This window comes from Talpa occidentalis, unplaced genomic scaffold (assembly GCF_014898055.3).
Source record: "Talpa occidentalis isolate TD23 unplaced genomic scaffold, MPIMG_talOcc4v2.1 talOcc4.13, whole genome shotgun sequence".
NCBI lineage: Eukaryota > Metazoa > Chordata > Mammalia > Eulipotyphla > Talpidae > Talpa > Talpa occidentalis.
Genome location: NW_023601322.1, coordinates 53,141,211 through 53,158,860, shown reverse-complemented (window position 1 = coordinate 53,158,860; position 17,650 = coordinate 53,141,211). Strand labels below are relative to the sequence as shown.

Sequence of the window (17,650 nt, the reverse complement as noted above, 5' to 3'; positions counted from 1 at the left end):
AGGGATGTTGCAGAGAGCACTTTCTCTTCATCTCTAGGGAGAGACTTTAAATAATACACTTTGGTTTCCACAACTAATTAACTGAGACCAGGGATCAAAGTGCATGGAAACCATTGTCAAATTTTCCTGAGAATGACAAACTTGGGAGGAGGAAAAAAATGGGGGCCTTCTTGGTTCTCACAGGAGACCCCGACTGAGAGTCACAGTAATGACTTTATTAGAGAAAATGGCACATTTCAGACAAACTAGGCCAGGTTAGAATCCCCAGTTCCGCAAAGACATTTTATTGCCCTGAACATGCTCATGTCAGGTCTTCCATAAACAATGTCTTTATGATTCCATGAGTCAATTTAAGATTTCCTGAATTTTTCTGCATATTGCCCCAATAACCATAAAAGATAAGATTTCAAATAATTTGATTAATAATCAGTAGCTGGATCTTAAAATCCACCCTCCTCTAAGGGTTGATAATTTTTTTTCTTTCATAATTAACAACTTAACAGTCTTTTTGCTCAATTCTTGCCTGAGTAAATATCTAGTTAGGAGCTTGTTGTGTGGTGCAGCACTCCTGGTGACCCAACACCTGGAGTTTTGGGCATCCTGTTGCTCTTGGTTATTTGACCCCAAATCTTCTGCCACTGATCACTGTGCTCCATAGACTGACCCTCCCAGGCTCCTGTCTCCCTATCACAGGTTAGAATTAATTTCAACCTTTGCCTGCATCCCTACCCCCCCAAACTCCAATAGAACAGGCTCAAATACCATCTTTGCCCTACTGCAAGGACCCACTCACCACTGCTACAGCTGAGCTCAGATCCACTCCACAGGATTGTTGCCTATCACGGCATTAATAACTGGGAGCACATAAAAAGGACAATTCATCTGCCTCCCTAAGCTACCCACTCCAGTATGGAAAACTCACATTTGTCCTCACTCCAGCTTCAACACTCCCAATGAACATTCCATCTTATTCTGTCCTTAATGGAGTAACTTTTGGTTGAAATCATTCACACCCTGAGAGTAGTTCTGAAGGTATACTCTAATTTCTCATCTCCAAATTCCAATTTGTCCACATTACCTGGAAACGGAGTTAGGTTTTAATTATATTTCACAGCCAATGTAGGAGGTATTTTGATACTGTCTCTGTGAAAAAAAAAAAAAAGTAAAGAGCAGCAATAATAATTTATATAAGGAATAAATATGATGTAAAATCTGAGTCCTAAAAACACACTGAAAACTTCATAATAAACATGAACCAAAATAATTTTTCTTGGGCCTTCCCTGGTGGCGCAGCAGTTGAGTGCTGGGCTGCGAAGCTCCCTGCAGCCTCTGCAGCAGCGGTTCGATCCCTGGCCGACCACGAGGGTCCCACATGGCATGCAGACCTCTCCTGTCCTGCCTGCTGCTCCACTCAGCAGTATATTTCATCAGTCTGCCTGTTCTGTTCCCACTCTGGCTCTGTGAATTCTCTCACCCTCCTGCGCTTCTGACTGTACCCAATGCATGTATAAATAAATAAATCTTTAAAAAAAAAAAGAAAAAAATTTTCTTTATGTTTAAGTATAACAAAGCACCCTACTTAAAAATTATAACCCTCCTCATCCATGTCTAAGACTCCCTATCTCTGCTCTTTATTTTTTCTGTAGCACTTAACACCTTTAATTTTTAATTTAATTAATTAAATTTTTATGAAGTACCATTGTTTCGCATCCTTGTTAATTTTTAGAGAGTACAGGATTTCTCCCTCAGGTGTGGTCACCATAGCTCTCCCACCACCAAAGTATCCACAGTCTCCCACCACAGTCCACTGTGCTCTCCCTTCCCACCTCTCACTCTGGATGGCTCAGATCTGTTTGGGTCTCTATATTCCACATATAAGTGAAACCTTCTTGTTTTTGTCTTTCTTCTTCTGGCTTATTTTGCTTAGCATAATTCTTCCAGTTTCATCCACATTACTAACAGCAAACGCTATTAGTTTATCTTTTTTGGTCACTGAATATTATTCCATTATGTATATATACCACATCTTCTTGATCCACTCATCTGTTCTGGGGCATTTACATTGTTTCCATACCTTGGCCATTGTAAATAGTGCTGCTATAAATATAGGTGTAAGTTTCCTTTCAAATTAGTGTTTTTATGTTCTTTGGGTAGACACCTAGGAGTGGAATTGCTGGGTCATGTGACAGATCCATTTTTATTACTCTAAGGAACATCTTCACAGCTTTCCATAGGTGCTAGACAAGTCTACACTTTCCACCAACATTGCAAGAGAGTTTCTTTTTCTCCACACCCTTGCCAGCACTTGTTTCTAGTCTTTTTAACATGAGCCATCCTCACTAGTGTGAGGTGGTATCTCACTGTTGTTCTGATTTTCATTTCCCTTATGATAAGTGAAATTGAACATTTTCTTCATGCTTGTTTGCTATCTGTATGTCTTCTTTGGAGAAGTACCACTAGGCTCTTCTGCCCAATTTTTGATTTAATTGTTTGGTTTGTGTTGTTGAGTTATATGAGCTCTTTGTAAATCTTTGATATCAGTCCCTTATTAGATGTACGGTGTACAAATATTTTCTCCCATTCAGTAGGGTATTTGTGTTTTGGTTACAGTCTCTTTCACTGTACACAGCTTTTTAGTTTGATGTGATCCCTGTTGTTTTTCTTGCTGCTGGGATGAATACTCAAAGATAACTCTGATGCTTATGTCATGCATTTCGCCTATGTTTTATTTTATGTACTTTATGGTTTCATGCCTTATATTCAAGTCTTTTATCCATGTTGAGTTGATTTTTGTGTTAGTGTGAGGTAGTAGTCTAGTTTCATTCCTTTGCATGCAGCAGTCCAATTTTCCCAATACAATTTATTAAGGATGCTATCCTTGTTCCAGTGTATATTATCTGCTCCTTTGTCATAGATTGGCTCTCCATGTATGTGTCGTTTTATTTCCAGGCTCTCAGTCCTATTCTTGTTCCAGTACCATGTTGTTTTCATTATGTCTTTATAATACAGTTTGAAGTCTGTAAATAGAATGCCACCATTTTCCCCCCTTTTTTGTCAGACCTTTGGTTACTGAGAGTCTTATGTGGTTCCATATGAATTTCAGCATTATTTGTTACATTTCTTTAAAGAATGGCATTGAGATTTTTATTGGGATTACATTGAAACTGTGAATTTGCTTTTAGTTCCTTTACCTCCTTTGACCTCAACTTTTAAATAAATCATATAATTAACTTTTTGTTTTCCTTACTGCTTCTTATCACTAAAATTGTACATTTGCCCAAATTAGAGAGTTTTTAATGGCATTATTTATTCCCTGACACCTAGAATAATGTCTGGCATGTAGCAATTTCCAAAAAAAGTAAGTTCCTATCTTGAATGAAGCAAAGCTTCTTCTAGCAAGTAAACTATTATTTCTAAACCATATATATAATTTCATTCCTCTAAATCCTTCAGTAGATTCCCATCACCTTCAGAATATAGTCCATATTAGCTACTCATATAAGGTCCTTCCCTCTTAAAGTGTTCTGACCATCTTTCCAATCTCACTTCCCAACTCCTCTACACAGCACTCTGAACACACCAAAATAGGAGGAACTTCTCAAGTACACCATGGTTTCACATCATTGAGTCTTGATGCACACTATTTTTCCTGCTGACAGTTACTTGTTCCTGAGTCCCTGGCTGATAAATGCCTACTGAACTTTCAGAAAACAAAAAAGCACCATGTTTATGAAGGCTTCCCCAACTTCTCCATTTCCAACCATAATGAAGTACTGCTGTCTCTATGTTTCCATGGAAACCTGCACATCTCTCTACTACAGTGTGTGTCATGCTGTTGTCATTATTTGTCTTTGTCTCTCTTACCCAGTGGCAAGACCTCTCAAGCCTGAAATACACCATCATCTTTGCATCCCCTTCATCTATCACAATAGGTGATTAATAATTGCTTTGACTTAAATTTGAATCAAAAATTCACTGGAGGAGGAAAGGAGAGAAGTACAGTCTCGAGTTGAGTTTTGTTCCTTTCACATGCACCTGAAATTATGCCTTCACCATAGACTATTCACACAAACATATAAGTTAAAGAGAAAAATGTAAAAAGGGCAGGACACACTATACTGCACTGGCTTCACAATGAGCCACAGGTCCACTGGTTTTGTTAATTCAAGTTATTAAAACTGTATGTTTTACTGTGTAAAATAGTATTTACCTCCTCTCTATTACATGCCCTAATTAGGAGCCAATCAAAAGTTAAAAGATAATTTGAGTATATATATTTTTCACATAGAAAAAACTATATATATTATTATACACAGAAGAATAAAATGCCAATGAGACAAATGACTTGTGAGAAGGAATAACATGACCAGAACTTTCTACAACTCCTCAAGTGTACAACAAATAAGGAGCACCACCAAGGATTTCTGTAACTAAATGAAAACAGTGGGTCAGCAATGAAAAATACAGGCTAAAGAGGGAGTGAGTATGAGTTCTCATCCACTCAGCCCTCCCAGTTCCTTGAAGCAGCTTAAGTCCCAAATCCATTGAAATGTAGTAAATGGACTTTCCATTGATCTTCTTATATCAGAAACTTTTTTCTCTAAAGGTCAAAAACTGCCAGAGTTCTATGCAAATGGTTAGTCACTGTGACTACATCAATACTGAGATAAAATAAAGATTCTTGATAACAACTGTATTATAAACATTTGATTATCAATGCTCAATAGCAGGTTCAATTATTTCCAGCCAGAGAAAACCGTTTGTGATTAACCTCAGGGCTTGCTCAATGCTGTAGGTTGCTGTTAACTTCAAGAGCCACACTACATTCTAACATTATCCTAGAACTTCAGGTGAGTGGGAGTGGGATCACACTACCAAGGCTCAGTGGCAAGTGACCACAGCCCACAGCCCTGCACAAGACAACTTACAGGTAAATCTGGAGTTTGTTTTGTATCTTTTGGGTAGATTCCAAGGAGTGGGATTGGGGGATAGTGAGATAGATTTAATTTTAAAATTCTGGGAAACCTTCATATTGTTTTCCATAGGTGCTGGACCAATGTACTGTGGAAGTGAAGAGATGAGAAGGGAGGGCAAGAAGAAGAGGGATTCGTGGAATATGGTGGGGGATTATGGGCACGGTGGTGGTGAATGTGGCTGTGATTTACTGAATATGGCTGAAGTGGTGTGAAACTGCACCTGAAATTATGTAAAATGCTGTAAACTATTTCTACCTCAATGAAAATAATACACTAAAAAATAATTTGAAATACACTCTCTAGCACTCTCTAGCATGCATGCACACACAAAGGAATTTTAGACCTGTTCTATCCAGGCAGTTGTACCTAACAACATACTCTTCTGGATTATGACTCGCTGAGACTGAAGAGGAAGAAATAGATTTGTTGCTACAAACATGTCATCAAGCATAGTTTTTTCTTTCTTTTTTTATTGTCATTGCTTTTAAGAAACAAACATTTGCAGCAGTACACAGAGTCTCTCTTTATTTGCAAGTGGCAATTAGCGAGGCATTATTAGAGAGACCCGGGCTAATCAGACAAAATGTATCTTTGGATCATGGGATGCAAAGGTCTTTCCCTAATTGTGGTTTTTCCCCCAATCTTCCACTCTGAGTCCTGATGTCATCTTTCATAATAATTATTGAATGAGTTATTTAATGAATTAAGGAAATACATACTGGCAAAAAGTTGCTATTAATTTAGTAGTACTTAGAAATGAATGAGTAATTTCTTCATCACAACTCACAATAGAAAGTAGGAGTATAAAAAGTGGTCCCTTCACAGATGAGAAAGGGTGACAAGAAGCATCAGAAGTTGGCTGCAGTCATTCTGTTGGAACCAATTTGCCATCTCATTGCTTAGGCCTGAGATCAATCTCAAGTCACTCCCAGGCATGGGGGGCACCAGCGTGGGTGTGGATGCATGACATTACTCAGCTCCAGCCCTACCTGGAGCAGGCCCTCTGTGCTGTGTTCCCCAGAATGTGCTCTGCTGGCTACCTGGCCAGCTGCATTCTGACTCCCCTATAGTCTTAAGATAGCCGTTAATTTTATAACAGCAGTTAGTTCTATAAACAGCAATTCTATAAACACCAGGGCAGCTGTGGGTAGCCTCACAGAAGGTCTACAAAAGCATAGGAAGGCAGAGATGGGGACAGAGGCAATGCAGTGCACTTCTTCCTTGAAGTCAGAGCTCCAGAGATACACAAACCCAAAAGATGCCCAGTCAGAGGGTTGAGAGAATGGACAGAGGCTTTCATGAGTGGGCACCACTCCCCCGGGACATGAAAGTCTATATTGGCTTCTTCTCAGCCTTGGACAAAATACAGTTCTGCCATTCTTCAACATCTTCTGACTAACCAAATTAAAGCTGTAACATTTCCAACCTTAGATCATCAAACATCAGATGCCTTAACTTTATCTCTACTGTTATCGCTATTGTTACTTATTTAATCATTCTGCATTGGTCAACAATTACCATCTATATGCCAGGTGTGCCTGTTTGAGGATAAAATTGAATATTATCTTAAATGAGGAAACCAAGGCTCAGAAAGCTTCAAAGCACCATGGAAGAAACAGGAAACAGCTCTTCACAGGCTTATTCTCCTCTGCCTTGGGCACCGGGCCCTTCGGTGTCATGCTGTGCGGGTGGGTGGTAATGGAATAGGAAGAGGGGGGTTCCTATAACAATAGGAGTGATAGGCTGCATCACCCAGACCTGACTTCTAAATTCACACACCTTCCCTTTGTATCCCCCACCTGTCCCCAGGGTATGCTCTGGTAATAAAAGCGTATCCTCACACACAGACCTAGAAATGTATGCCTCCATACTCCCCGCACACAGCAAAGGGCAAGGAAACTTGAGGATTCCATGCAGCAGAGCTATCCCCTCCATAGAGACTTGTAGAAGTCAATCTATGTTATAAAATGCAGAAAAAATATTTTCTACGCCTTTTAACATTTTAATGATTACTTTGCTCAGTCATACCAGTGACCCTGGTATGCTTTTCTTCCTACTATATGAAAATGATTTCCTCCACATTCTGTGAAGGAAAACTACTTAGAGTGCTTCTCCAGCCCATCACTGGGCAACTGCTCAGATGAGGACATCCTGCTGACCTAAGTTTCCAGTAGACTGCACTGAGTATTTGTGCATATGGGGCTTAGAGAACTGTAGTGACTTCCTACTCCAACAAAAGTAACTAATATTTTCTATGGTGTCAGATTACTCTAAAGTGAGTGTTTTGTAGTTGTTCATTACATGTTCTGAAGCTCTAGAGGTAATGGTGAGGGATGACCTGGCATACTGTGTTCTGTATGCTAAGCAAGGAAGTTTCAAATGAGCTACAAACCCTGACAATGTTTTGCTTGGATATCTCTAGTAGAATTAACATGGAGCTCAAATATGCTTTCTTAAAGTTTATCTTCAACAAAGACCTGTGTCTTTTATGAGGATTCAGATGTCAAAAAGACATTCAGTGCTCTGCTAGGCTACAATCCCAAGATCCACCCCCTCTGTTAAAAACTTTTCAATATTGTAGATATCACTTCTTCCATTGTAAATCACAAAATGTAGGAGTCAATTAACAAGGGAAAAATAATTGTTTCTCCCTCTGAAGGTGCATATGGAATGGCACAGAGATTCTCTCCTCAGACAAAGAACTCAGACACATAATTTATGCCAAACTTTAAACAAAACCACTCAGCTGACCATCTACAAAGACAGAGCAGTGAGAACATGTGCTGAGGCATGCAGGCCAGTGCCCCACCAGTTTACAATGCAGAATCACTGGGTTGGAAGAGACCCTAGAAATCATGTAAGTCAAATTCTCATTTTAAAGCTGAGAAATTTTAGACCCAAGGAAGGGAGGAGCTACAATATGGTAGAACTGGAATCAGACCTCCAGGGTTCAAATCCTGTTCAAATTACCTGTGTGATTTGAACAAGTTACTTTAACCCACTGCATGACAATTTTCATGCCTGTAAAATACAGATAAGAGTAGCTACCAGAGGGTGGATCAACATGGCGGTGAAGAAATGCTGTAAGATCTCCCATTAAAAAAAAAGTTAATAGGGAGGAAAAGCAGCAGGTCCCAGGGAGAACTCGTACATGGAAGATAAACGGGCAACTCCAACAAACTACCCAAAGAAGAAAGTTGCCATAAAAGAGGACTAGAAGGGAGGAAAGCTCAGAACCCTGCTACCCTCCCCCACCCACAAAGTCGGCACTCTACGACCAACAGAAAGGAGGAAAAAACAAAAAAACTAAAACAACCAACAATAACAAACTACGCATCAAGCAGGACTGTGAGTGGAAAGGAACTATTTCAGCCACCACACCCCGTGAACTGGAGCTGTGGAGAACCCTGCAGGATTCACTGAGGAGATGAGCGAATGGCTCCAAGTGCCATTAGAGAAAAACAAAGACTCCTGGAGACCTACAAACAGCCACAGACCAGCCGGTAAGCTTGTGCGGAAAAGCAGCATGCTTGAAAAGGATACGCAGATGAGACCTAGGCTTGTGGGGAGGAGCGCGGGGGCTGTCACTGAGGTGAATGTCCCTCATTGAGTAATCAGAAACCATGCACCCGGACACGGGAGTGGGGTGCAAAAGGCGCCATTTCTGTGGACACTGAACTGAGCTACAGCCCGCGCCCTGGACCTAAGGGCTTTGGAACTGACACCCGGGGCACAAAATTCGGGGGTGGGATCCCCATGATGGTGGGGCACATGGCAGACACAACACCCCAAAGCCATTGAGGCTTTCCCCACCACTCCCACTCTGGTCCCCTGTCCCACAGGGTAAAAAAAAACAGCTCCCCAAGGACACTAGGAGAGATCTCTGGCTCCATATAGTGACCAGAAAAAAAAAATCACCAACACCAAGAATAGGGACCTTTCTTCAGTAAAGACTGCTTGAAACCAGCAGAAGGCTCCCCTAGAAGTCAGAGGTGAGCTGGGAAGTTTGCCCAAACCAGGCCCCTTCTGACCAGCAGTCTGAGCCCAGAGGGGGAGCAGGCACGCACAGCCAGGGCCTACCAGGCGCGTGGGAGAGTGCGTCTGTCTCTGAATCACCATTTTAGAATAGGGACCTTTCTTCAGTAAAGGCTGCTTGAAACCGGCAGAAGGCTCCCAGAGGAGTCAGAGGTGAGCTGGGAAGTTCACCCAAGCCAGGCCCCTTCTGACCAGCAGTCCAAGTCCAGAGGGGGAGTGGGCACCCACAGCCAGGGCAGATCCAGCGTGCTGGAGAGTGTGCCTGTCTCCGAATCACCATTTTAGAATAGGGACCTTTCTTCAATAAAGACTGCTCGAAACCAGCAGAAGGCTCCCAGAGGAGCCAGAGGTGAGCTGGGAAGGTTGCCCACGCCAGGCTCCTTCAGGCCAGCAGCCCGAACCCAGAGGGGGAGTGGGCACCCACGGCCGGGGCAGACCGGGTGCTGAAAAGTGTGCCTGTCTCCAAAGCACCATTTTAGAACAGGGACCTTTCTTCAATAAAGACTGCTTGATTCTGGCAGAAGGCTCCCCTTGGAGCCAGAGGGAGAAGATTCTCTGCACAGTCAGAGGTGAACTGAAGGCCCCCACAAGCCCAGTCCCACCTGGTAGGAATCGGAGCCCAGAGGAGGATCCAGAGATTTGGAACCCAAAGTTCAATCCAGCTGCCCCAACTCCAGGGAAGTCTGTGGGACTTCAAGATATACCTTTGTAACGAAACAGAGAAGAAGGAGAGATTCTGTGGCAGTGACCATTAACATACTCAAAGTACCACTGCCTCACAAGACTTCTGGCATAACAGTTTTTGACTCGTTTGGATTGCCAGTTTCTGAAACTCCCGAAAGAACACACCAAAAGATGCCAGCCAGTACCAGTGACACAGTGTACCAACGCATAAGGCAAATTAGAAGACAGGCAGCAGGGAAAAGAAAAACTACAATCAAAGTAGCAACGCCTCAGTAAAAAGAAACACCACACAAAAAAACAAAAAACACCCACCAGCTTGCAACTACGGTGACTTGGAAGAACTTCTAAGCCTTCCAGAAAAAGAATTTAAAATTGCCGTGATGAAAAAAATGATGGAAGTAATTAAGGAAAACAATGCTCAGAAGAATGAAATTGAGTCCCTACAGGGGAAATGAAGGAAATGCAGGAGATCAAAGGAATAACAGAAGAGCTAAAGAATGCTGGGAAAAGCAGTGATAACAGAATAGAGGAAATGGAAGAATGAATAAGCACTCTTGAAGACACAGAAATAAAAAGAACCAAAACAGAAAAGGAAAGAGAAGTACAAATGAAAAAGACTGAAAAAAGACTTCGAGAACTATCTGACTCCATGAGGAAAGGAAATATAAGAGTTATAGGAATCCCAGAAGGAGAGGAGAGAGACCTAGGAACAGAGAAAATATTCAAGGAAATAATTGAAGAGAACTTCCCAAACATGAAGAAGGAGCTGAAAATTGATATATAAGAAGCAAGAAGAACACCAAACTTCCATGATGAAAGGAAAAATATAGCAAGACACATAATAGCAAAGCTCCCAAGAATCCAAGACAAGAAAAAAATAATGAAGCTGACAGGAGAGAAGAAACAGATAACATACAAAGGAAAACGAATCAGACTGACATCAGACTTCTCCGAAGAAAACACTACGGATAAGGAGAGAGTGGAGGAACATAGTCAACAGACTCCAAGAAAACAGATGCCAACCAAGAATACTCTATCCTACAAAGCTCTCCTTCCTCTATGAAGAAAGAAGAAGGACCTTCCCAGACAAACAGAAACTCTGGAATTTCATTAAGACTAAACCCCCATTCCAAAAAATACTACAAGGAGTCCTAAAGCCAGAACCTCAGAAGGACGAATAATAACAAAAGAAGGCCAAAAAAAAAAAAGTTATTAAGAGAATAAATAAAATCAAAGGAAAGACAAACACAACAGCAAATACAGATGCTAACATATCAATATTAACTCTAAATGTAAATGGACTAAACTCTTTAATAAAAAGACACAGAGTCACAGGTTGGATTAAGAAACAAAACCCAACCTTTTGCTGTCTCCAGGAAACACATTTAGATACAAAAGATAAAAATAGACTCAAAGTTAAAGGATGGAAAACAATCCTATGGCAAATGGACTGAAAAAGAAAGAAGGAACAGCTATGCTTACATCAGATAAAACAGATTTCAAACTCAAAAAGGTAAAAAGAGACCCTAACGGTCACTACATTATGATCAAGGGGACAATACTTCAAGAAGAAATAACACTCATTAACATATACTCACCAAACGAAGGAGCACCAAAATATATCAGACAACGATTGTCATCTTTGAAAACACACATCAGAGAAAACACGTAAGTAGTAGGAGACTTCAACACACCACTATCAACAATGGATAGATCAACAAAGACAAAAAATAAGTAAGACACAAAAGCTCTAAATAAGGATCTAGAGCGCTTGGGCTTAACAGACATCTACAGAAAACTAAACCCTAAAAATCTGAGTACACATTTCTCAAGTGCACATGGATCATTCTCCAGGATTGATCACATACTGGGACACAAGACAAACATCAACAGATACACCAAGATTGAAATCATACCAACCATCTTTTCTGAGCATGAAGGCATCAAGCTAGAAATAAACCATAAAAAGAAGGCAAGGATCTCTCCCACTTCATGGAGATTGAAACCAACACTACTGGAAGACCACTGGACTAATGAGGAGATCAAAGAAGAAATTAAAAAATTCTTTGAATTGAATGACAAGGAGGACACCAATTTCCTAAATGTATGGGATGCAGCAAAAGCAGTAATAAGAGGAAAATATATAGCAATAGAGGCTCACATCAAGAAATAAGAAAGAACTCAAAGAAACAACCTAATCTCAAAGCTCAAAGATCTAGAAAAAGAACAACAAAAAAACCCCAAAATCAGTAGAAGAAAAGAAATAAAAACCAAAGCAGAAATAAATGAAATCGAAACTAAAAAAACAATCCAAAAGATCAATGAAACCAAGAGCTGGTTCTTCGAAAAAATCAATAAAATAGACAAACCCCTAGCTAGGCTCACAAAGGAAAAAAGGGAGAAAGCACAAATAAACACGATCATAAATGAAAGAGGAGAAATCACAAGAGACACAGCAGAAATCAAAAGAATAATCAGAAACTACTATGACCAGTTATATGGAAACAAGTTCAACAATCTAGAGAACATGGACAAATTCCTACAACTCTACAATCACCCAAAGCTAGATAAAGAAGAAATAGAACACCTAAACAGACCAATTACAAGCAGCAAAACTGAAATGGTAATCAAAAACCTCCCCAAAAACAAAAGCCCAAGACCTGATGGATTTACAAATGAATTCTACCAAACATTCAGAGATGAATTAGTGCCTATCCTTCACAAACTCTTCCAAAAAATTGAGAAGGAAAGGACAATACCAAACACGTTCTGTGAAGCCAACATTACACTAATACCAAAACCGAACAAGGACAACACAAAAAAGGAAAACTACAGGCCAATCTCCCTAATGAACACTGATGCAAAAATCCTCAATAAAATTTTAGCTATCGGAATCCAATGTATCCATAAGATAATGTATCCATAATACAATGTATCCATAAAATAATACACCGCGAACAAGTAGGATTCATTCAAGGAACACAAGGATGGTTCAACATCCAAAAATCAATCAACGTTATCCAACACAACAACAAAAAGAAATGTAAAAACCATATGATAATATCAATAGATGCTGAGAAAGCTTTCGACAAAGTGCAACACCCATTCATGAAAAAAGCCCTTGAAATTTTGGGGATACAAGGAACATACCTCAACATCATAAAGGCCATATATGACAAGCCAACAGCCAGTATCATTTTCAATGGTGAAAAGCTGAAAGCAATTCCATTAAGATCTGGAACAAGACAAGGATGTCCACTCTCACCACTGCTTTTCAATATAATACTGGAAGTCCTAGCCAGGGCAATAAGACAAGAGAAAGACATACAAGGAATGCAAATAGAAGAAGAAGAGGTCAAACTATCACTATTTGCAGATGATATGATAATATACATAGAGAACCCCAAAACTCCACAGAAAAACTAATTCACCTCATCAATTAGTTCAGTAAAGTGGCAGGATACAAAATCAACACGCAAAAGTCAGTAGCCTTCCTATACTCAAACAATAAATCTGAAGAAGAAGAAATCAAAAAAACCATCCCTTTTATTATTGAAACAAAAAAAAATCAAATGTTTGGGAATAATCTAACAAAAGAGGTAAAGGACCTATACAAAGAAAATTATAAAACACTGTTAAAAGAAATAGAAGAAGACACAAACAAATGGAAAGACATTCCCTGCTCATGGATTGGAAGAATAAACATTATTAAAATGGCCATCCTACCAAAAGCAATATACAGATTCAATGCTATTCCAATCAAAATTTCAATGTCATTCTTTAAAAAAATAGAACAATTATTGATGAAATTCATATGGAATCACCAAAAACCCCAAATAGCCAAAGCTCTGCTGAAAAAAAAGAAGGGAATGGAGGTATCACACTCCCAGACTTCAAACTATAATACAAAGCCATAATCATCAAAAATGCATGGTATTGGAACCAGAACAGACACACAGACCAATGGAATTGAATAGAAAATCCAGAAATAAATCCACAGATTTATGGTCAACTAATCTTTGACAAAGGAGCAAAGACTATGCATTGGAGCAAAGAAAGTGTGTTCAATAAATGGTGCTGGGAAAACTGGGTCGCTACATGCAAAAGAATGAAGCTTGACCACTACCTCACACCAGATACAAAAATCAACTCAAAATGGATTAAAGAACTAGACATAAGACCTGAAACCATAAAATACATAGAAGGAAATATAGGCAAAACACTACGTGATATTCACATCAAAGACATCTTTACAGACACATCACCCAAAGCAATGATAGTGAAGGCAAAGATCAACAGCTGGGACTACATCAAATTAAAGAGCTTCTGCACAGTAAAAGAGACAATAACAAAAACAAAGAGAAACCCCTCCGCCTGGGAGAACATTTTTGCACACAACATACTGATAAAGGACTGATCACAAAAATCTGCAAAGAGCGGATGAGACTCAACAACTAAGAAAATAATCCAGTCAAAAAATGGGCAGAAGAGCTAAAAAGAAATTTCTCTGAAGAGGAAATGCAAATGGCCAACTGGCATATGAAAAAATGTTCAACATCACTTGTAATCAGGGAAATGCAAATCAAAACTATAATGAGATGCCATCCTACACCAGTGAGAATGGCACAAATTAAAAAAAAACTAGCAACAACAAATGTTGGCGAGGTTGTGGAGAAAGAGGAACTCTCCTGCACTGTGGGTGGGAGTGCAAACTGGTCCAACCACTAAGGAGAGCTGTGTGGAGATTTCTGGACCTACTAAACATAGAGTTTCCATATGACCCAGCAATTCCACTCCTAGGTATTTACCCAAAGGACACAGAAACATCAATTCCAAGGAGCACCTGCACCCCTATGTTTATAGCACCAATGTTTACAATAGCTAAGCTTTGGAAACAACCCAAATGCCCAAAAATAGATGACTGGATCAAGAAGATGTGGTACATATACACCATGGAATATTACTCAGCATTCAAAAAAGATAAACACATGCAATTTGCAGCAACATGGATGGTGCTGGAAGGGATCATGCTCAGCGAAATAAGCCAGAAAGAAAAAGAAAAATACCGGATGGTCTCACTCATAGCAGGAATCTAGAAAACTTAAATAAGGGACCAGGAAAATGAATGACTATAAGAAAGTGAAAATCTAAATCAACAAAAAACTATGAACCAGAGACATTCTATGGGGGTTAGGGGGCAGGAGGGGAGGGATTGGGTTCAACCTAAGGGGGTTGCGATTGTATGGGGAATATAAAAATAAAATTTATTATTAAAAAAAAAATGACAATTCAGCTGTATCCAGAAAGTAAACCACAAAGTAAAATAACTTTAGAGTACATAGCTCCATTAGAGAACTTCAGAATACTAATTATGCTGACAGTGATGTTCCTGATTTTTTTCTAAATCACTGCTTTTAACACCTTTGTCCTTTTTCTTGAGGGAAAAAAAAGTGTGTCAACTTGTAATGTTATTATATTATTCTTACTTATTGGGTTATGCAAATAAGACTTAGGAAAGCTATAAAACTAGCCTAAGATGGCACAGCCAAAAGGGGTGGAGCTTGACACACCCCCGACCCCCCAGGAAGTTAACCCTCGATGCCCTGCTGTAAACTACATTAATATTTGTGGGGGGGGAACAAAAATAAATAAATAAATAAAAATAAAAAAATAAAGAGCTTCTGCACAGCAAAAGAGACAATAACAAAAACAAAGAGACACCCCACTGACTGGGAGAACATTTTTGCACACAACACTAATGATAAAGGACTGATGACAAATATATACAAAGAGCTGATGAGACTCAACAAAAACAAAGAAAATAATCCAGTCAAATAATGGTCAGAAGAGCTAAAAAGAAACTTCTCCAAAGACAAAATGCAAATGGCCAACAGGCATATGAAAAAATGTACAACATCACTTGTAATCAGGGAAATGCAAATCAAAACTACAATGAGATGCCATCTTACACCAGTGAGAATAGCACATATTAAAAAAACTAGCAACAACAAATGTTGGCGAGGTTGTGGAGAAAAAGGAACTCTCCTGCACTGTTGGTGCGAGTGCAAACTGGTCCAACCATTATGGAGAGCTGTGTGGAGATTGCTTGACCTACTAAACATAGAGCTTCCATATGATCCAGCAATTCCACTCCTAGGTATTTACCCAAAGGACAGAGAAACATCAATTCCAAAAAACACCTGCACCCCTATGTTTATAGCAGCACTGTTTATAATAGCTAAGCTTTGGAAACAGCCCAAATGCCCAAAAATAGATGACTGGATCAAGAAGATGTGGTACATATATACCATGGAATATTACTCAGCATTCAAAAAAGATAAACACATGCAATTTGCAGCAACATGGATGGCGCTGGAAGGGATCATGCTCAGTGAAATAAGCCAGAAAGAAAAAGAGAAATATCGGATGGTCTCACTCATAGCAGGAATCTAGAAAACTTAAATAAGGGACCAGGAAAAAGAATAAGTATAAGAAAGAAAATATCAAAATCAACAAACAACTATGAACCAGAGGTGGGGGATAGGGAAAGGAGGGCTTGGGGTCAAAATAAGGGGTTTGTAATTGTATGGAAAATATAAAAATAAGATTTAAAAAAAAGAGTAGCTACCTTGGGGGAATATGTTAAGAATAAAATTATGTTATTTGTATAAACTCAAAAGACTCTCAGGAATATGCCACTGGATCTGAAACTCACTTTGGCCAACCATAACCCAAAATTTTGGCTTAATGACTTTCAAGCTAATTATTCTCCTACTTGGTTCATCAGTTACATTGAACAATAGGTTGTAAACTGACACAAAAATTAATTGATATATGTTATTTATATTTATATATAGAATTCTTGCCCCAAAATTTATATGGATTCCCAAATACCCACATAGCATAAAATTTCCCCCAACGAATGCAGCAACATGTAAATGGAAAATTTAAGAGATTTCTTTAGACTGTTAATGATCTATAAATATAGCCCTAAGGTAATTTATAAAGCTAATAAAATACATTCCAATGACAGCATTTACTGCAAGTTTTTGTTAGTGACAAATGTACATGAATACATTTTTTATGTCGTATAATCAAGCCACCACTGTGGCTTCATTTATACAACACTTTTATTTTTTTTTGTTTTTGAGACCCAACTGAACAAAGAGTCTAAATTAGGAGACAAAGCTGGGCTGAATGCCCCTTGAGGGTGAGAGTCAAGTTTCCAGCTAACATTCTTCTGTGGAACAAAGTCTGGCCCATGAATAATGCTTCTGAAACCAAACTATAGGTGTCAGGCAGTGCCAATAAACCAGGGAGCTAAAAGTGTGTTCATTAGCTGCTGTTCAAATCTTTGAACTTAACACACCAGAGGACATTCCAATGTTTCAACACACAACTTACAAAAAAGTACCAGTGACTCAAAACTTAACTGAGTTAGACCTGAGGGTTGCACATGGTGATGAGTGTCTGCAGTAGAATAATGAAGACCCAGAAGTTGTAAGAAATGAAACGGGGTCAGCGAAAACACATGCAGAGATGCAGGGTACTGGTGGGAGATGTGTCTTAAGGGCCCCTCAGGGGGAAGGCCTGAAGAAGCTGGGCTCTGTCCAGGACCCTCAGCGTGAATTTTTGCATCCCAGATGGTCAGTCAGACAGGAGCAGAGGGGCCTGAGTTGCTGGTACCAGATGAGGTCCAAATACAGACTGACCCCTGAAAGCAAGTGACCTTCCAGACACAGATCCTCATCCAGGGGAAGTAGGCCCATGACCAGGACTGGACTGGAAGATGGAGAGAGTCTAAGAGGGGACGAGGCTGCAGATGGAAAGCAGGCCCAGTCTGGGAGGGTTCTTGATGACCCAACATGTTCCGGGGCTCAGTGTGGGCACAGGACTCCAGAATGCTCAGGAAGATTCTAGGACCATCAACACTTAGATGAGACATGAACCATAAC

General features: G+C 39.7%; 1 protein-coding gene across 6 annotated transcripts in view; it reads right to left on the bottom strand.

The window, feature by feature from the left end:
* The window catches only part of LDLRAD4 (low density lipoprotein receptor class A domain containing 4), a 589,432-nt gene that overhangs the window by 303,427 nt on the left and 268,355 nt on the right, over positions 1-17,650 (bottom strand). The gene's annotated exons all lie outside the window — the stretch shown is intronic.